The sequence below is a fragment of the Cupressus sempervirens genome, chromosome 11 (genome assembly GCF_028749045.1).
Source record: "Cupressus sempervirens isolate cs-2001-9-10 chromosome 11, ASM2874904v1, whole genome shotgun sequence".
Classification (NCBI taxonomy): Eukaryota; Viridiplantae; Streptophyta; class Pinopsida; order Cupressales; family Cupressaceae; genus Cupressus; species Cupressus sempervirens.
This window is the reverse complement of record NC_143128.1, coordinates 557,062,617-557,068,244: the sequence shown is the minus strand read 5'-3', so window position 1 is coordinate 557,068,244 and position 5,628 is coordinate 557,062,617. Positions and strand designations below refer to the sequence as shown.

At 33.6% G+C, this 5,628-nt stretch overlaps 1 pseudogene; it reads right to left on the bottom strand.

The window, feature by feature from the left end:
- Positions 1–3,342: 3,342 nt before the first annotated feature.
- LOC149530849 (uncharacterized) lies at positions 3,343–5,143 on the bottom strand (annotated as a pseudogene).
- Between the last annotated feature and the right edge of the window lie 485 nt (positions 5,144–5,628).

The following is a 5,628-nucleotide window of genomic DNA, read 5'->3' as shown; positions in this document are numbered from 1 at the left end:
CGAATTCAGAAAAGTCTAGCAAGGCTAGACTAGTTTTGAATTCCCTCTTAACTTTCATGTTGAGAACCCCAATGACATACCTGAAGTCATCATGGTGGTCTGGAAGTAAGGTGTGGCCTCTATTATTTTTTGTGGGTTTTTCTTAAGTATTGTTAGGGTTTAGTTCATGTATAGTCTTGGTGGTATATAGTCTAACCCAAAGTTATTAGATGTTCGACAATGGCTTATACATATATATATATATATATATATATATATATATATATATATATATATATATATATATATATATATATATATATATATATATATATATATATATATATATATATATATATATATATATATATATATATATATATATATATATATATATATATAATATCTTCTATAATGTAAGCTCAGTCTATGTATGTAGTTTTGTATTGCAAACGATAGTAGTTATACCCTCTTCTATAATTATTTACTGGTATTTGGCTAAATATAAGCCATATGTTTAATACTAATGTTTGTCTGTTAATGTTTATCATGAATGATTTAGGATTTAAAGTTGTTTGGATTTCTATTTAAAAAATTTAATTACTAATGCATAATTCCCTTTATATCCAAAATGGTTTATAATTTACATTTGGGGTTGAATTACCTAATCATAATTCTTAGCTAGTCTTACACTTTACATGCATTCCTTCATTTATTACTATATGTTGGAGTTAGGATTTTAGTGTTCTTTAGGATATTCTATCTCAAATTAGTGATGCTTTGCTATTAGGGTAAGTTCTAAGAAAGTTTAAGACTTTACTATGATGTGAACATTTGATTGTGGTGTTGGATGGTGTCTAGTGGTTTTCTTGGCTATGTATTCAACTAGAGGAGGTGATGCAGCTTTAGCTTTAGTCCCATTTTCCCAGCTTGATGGCAGACCTGATATTTTTTGTTTAAAGTCTTAGATTAGGGTTTGTCTCCATAAGACTAGGGTTTGGTACTGGTTTTAGATTGTCTTTATTGATCAATGCTTAGAACAAAATCTCTATCAAGCTTCCTTGGTTATCAATTTTGAGAATGGAAAAAAGGAGGATGTTAGGATTGTCTATTACTTATCCTTGTTTAGTAGACTCGGTATGGTGAATTAGCTATGGTTAGTAGTTTGACTATGAACTTGAAATTGGTGTTAGGGGTAACCCAAATTCAATTTGAATTTGTTCTCTAGATTTATGGAGATCCCCACTGGCAATTAGTGCTTGTGGCATCATTTAGATTAGGATTTTTTGTTATTTCTTCATGAGATTTTCAATAATCTATTTTGTGTAAAGGCATAGGCTCAGATAGACTTCAAATATTGAGCACTCTATTTTTATCTATACTAACCACCATTTTTTGAGTACAAGATTATCCAATTCTCATATTCGTGTATATGGTTTTCTCTAATGATTGTTTATTTTGTATTCTATCCTTGTTGATCAATCAAGCTTTAAAGGAAGGAGTGTTGCTCTAATCAAGAGATCTATGTGCTTATAGGTGGCTATGGACATCAGATTATACGAATTCTAATATTTCTATTGACAGTTTGTATCCATAATAGATACTATGTTGGTAGGGTTATGCCCCTCGCTATGTTGTAATTTTGAAACTTTATCTAATAGGTCATGTTCTCATTGGGGTATGCCCCTTTTAAGATGTAATTATATAGGGCTTTATGTCCTGGGCATATGAAAAATGTTATGACAGTAGTTGCTTCCTTTGTCGACTTTGTCTTGGGCGTTGCTTCTTAGGAATCAAAGAAAGAGTTGAACATGTTGGCCCCTTGTTTCACAAGCCATACCAAATGGGGAAGCACATATTTTTGTCTGTGAAGCCATGATGGCCTTGTCAGAGCCCCCAGAGTAAATCACAATCCTATTAGCAATCAGAGAAAGAGCATTTACAAAGGCATGGCACCCCTCCAACATGGTCATGAAGCAGTGGGATTTTAAGCTGCACGGTTTGCGCCAAACTTTTATTTAACAATCAGAAGAGGTAGTGTACAGGTGGTCAATGTGAGAAAATAGTAGAACTTTAAAGAATATTCTAGATTGTTATTTTTGTTATTTATTGTGTCAAAAAAAGAGTTTTATACCCAGCTAAATTGATACTTCTTATTGGAAGTTGTCTATATTAGTTTTGTGTGTATATAGTTACATCAAATTGAAATTCAGGAAAAAAATCATACATTGCTAGCAACTTAAAATATTATAAATGTGATAAGTAGGAGATAATTTCCACAGCAAGTCAAATTGTGATATTGCTATCAGGATTATAAATGTATTAAGTTTTATATAAGAGCTAGAGTGACTGACGTGATTAGGTCTAATATCCATGTTATCTAAATCCACAAGCATCCTATTACCAATTTTGCACCTAAATTTTATAACAAAGATGATTTGTGTTCTTTTCAGATTCATCTGCTTAAGATTCTTTTGCATCAACATTTTAGAATGGAATCTAGATTAAAAAAATTCAGTTCAATCCAGAAACAACATAGATAATCTCACCATAGACTGTAGAAATTTAATGTCAGATAGCTAAAATTGTTGACTGTTTGAGGCTTGAACCTGATTCTTATCAAATAAAGTTAAGAAACATTTTGAATTAGCATGCAATTAGTTTTAAGAAGCTTCTAACCATGAATGTTTTAGCCCATACTTAAGTTGTCTAGTGGAATATGAAAACTCCTTTCTAATTCTAATTCAAAACTCATAAGCTAGAGAGACTCACTGCATTCCATACACAATTCATAAAATTACTTCAAATATAGCTTAATTTGATAGGAAAGTTTTACAATAGAGAATATCACAACATCTAGAAAAGAGAAGACATCAACTGGGTGAGACTAGAATCTTCGTCGCCTTAGAAATTTTCCTCCAACATTTTATTGCCCACACAATCTTAAAGGATAGCTCTGTATTTTTTATTTTACAAATACATTCTTTATTTACATTCAAATTTTTATTTTTCTCAAGGAACCTGCAATACCCATAATGAAAAACTATGGAAACAGAGTAAAAATGCTTTTGGGAACAACAACATGGTTCTTATATCTGCAAGCTTATAGGGTTAATAGCTTCTAGGTAGTTCATTTCAATTACCATAGCACTTATAATGGCCACAGTATAGATTATCAAAATTGTTTTCCTCCACTCTCTGGGGGATTTGACTTGTGGCAGTGTTTAAAGCATTTGAATTGGAAACATAGGATTGTGAGAGTTATAACGACTCTTTGGGAAGGCTCTTGTTCAATACTTAATTGGGAATCAACTAGTGGATTACAAGTTTAATGTCATGTTTGACAAGATGATGTGCCATGTGTCAAAGCCACTAAAATGTAAGCTTTGATTTCTTGTTGAGTTCCTTGTGAATGTCTAGATGAATCCTAAACCAATCACCTAACATTCAATGCACATGGGCTCAAATAATATGCCAGGGAACTAGATATGTTTCATAGAGATCAAAATATTCCAAAAGCAAAGTGGCATTATCCAATGCTTTTTCAAATTCATTCTCAAAATATTTCAGCTTCTAATACTTCTTCAACACTCCTACTTGGGAAATTACATTATTAGGCCATTCTATTTCCAACTGATACCCTGCAAATAATGTAGGGTTTTCAAGGAGAGACTTAGCTAATAAAATTCCATCTACCTCAATCTCTCTTAAATAATCATAAACATCTTGCAAATGCCTTATATTCCCATTAGCTAATACGAGAATCCTAAGTGCCTTCTTAACTGCTTTAATGCTAGCCGAATCTGCTCTATTACTTCCACCTTTTTTATCCTTAATTCTTCCATGGACAACAAGGAGAGAGCATCTTTGCATAAGATATGGTGTCCTCAAGCAATGGATATATTTGAATCTTACAAGATACAGGAACAAATAGATTAGATGCTAGATGCCTTCTTAACTACTTTAATGCTATCTCAGTCTGCTTTGTTACTTCCAACTTTCCAAACCCTAGTTCTTCCATGGATAGTGAGGAGAGAGAATCTTTGCATAAGCTATGGTGTCCTCAAGCAATGGAAATATCTGAATCTTACAAGATATAGGAATAGATAGATTAGATGCTAGATGCCTTCTTAACTACTTTAATAATAAGTCTGCTCTGTTACTTCCATCTTTTTGATCCCTAGTTCTTCCATGGATAGCAAGGAGAGATCATCTTTGCATAAGCTATGGTGTCCTCAAGCAATGGAAATATCTGAATCTTACAAGATATAGGCACAAATAGATTAGATGCTAGATGCCTTCTTAACTGCTTTAATGCTAGCCTAGTCTGCTCTATTACTTCCATCTTTTTTATCCCTAGTTCTTCCATGGACAATGAGGAGAGAGCATCTTTGCATAAGCTATGGTGTCCTCAAGCAATGGAAATATTTGAATCTTACAAGATACAATCAGAGATATATTAGATGCTAGATTTTCAACCAATCACTTCACTAGAGGCATGTTGTCCATCAAGAAAGCTCCATAATTACCTCATTCGGTGATACGTTGTGGGCACCCAAAATTAATATCAATGTAATCACAAAAGGTTGAAAAACTTGAGCAAAAGGCAACAACCATTCAGGGTCATTTGCATAAAACAACACAAACAAAGGGCGATCTTCCTTACAAGTAGTGAACTCGACACTAGGTCTTCGGCAAAGAGACCGGAACGCAGCATAGGAGTATAAGCAGCCGTAGCTCCATACTTTCGACAAAGCATTCTGAAAGGCAGCTTGGATTGGTCCACCATGGGCGCAACTATGAATTTGGGCTCTCCCAAATTCCTCCAATGTTTCCACGCCCTCTCCACCTGCCCTCCATGTCCCAGGGGGCTCTTAATTGCATTTGATGAATGCTTCCCCTCATCCTCCTTGCTTGGCAAGACTGAACAACATATGAGCTCACAAACAACAACATTTGAGGAATTTGTAGAAAGCTTGCAGTTGTCGAGAGTCAAACAAAGTACGTCCTCCTCTATTGGCGTCATCAAACTTCTGGCAACCGAAGAGTGCAGGAGGTTTGGTATCATATACCATGGAGCATTGCACTCGATATGGACCTTTGAAATTGAAGCGAAAATGCGTATAAATGAAGTAGATTTAACATTGAACAAAATCTTCTCCATTTTTCCTTGATGCACATCTATAATTTATTCCAGGTCCCTTTTCACCAAATCATCTTATGCATATTGATCGTGTTACATGAAATGTCGCATTATGTCAAACAATTGATGTGTCTTCTTTGCGTCCATATTTTGTAATTATATCTGCCATATCATTTTTGACCTCAATATAGGGCCAAATTCTCTACTGTTTATTGCGTAACGGATGTCTCATACAAAAAGAGTATTGACAATGACTGAGAAATTCAATTTCAAACTAGGCATATCTTTAAAAATAAATTCCACATTCGGCAAACATATCCATGAGATAACATTTCTCTAAAGCATTTTGACAAATAGTTTGTATATAAGAGCCAATAAGAATTATTACTATTTTTTAGAGAGAATCAGATTTTTAGAACTCGAAAAATACTGTAATATATATGTAAAATTTGTACCTGAATTTAGAGTTTCCACCATGAGTTGAGATTTTTGAGTCGTTTCTTGAA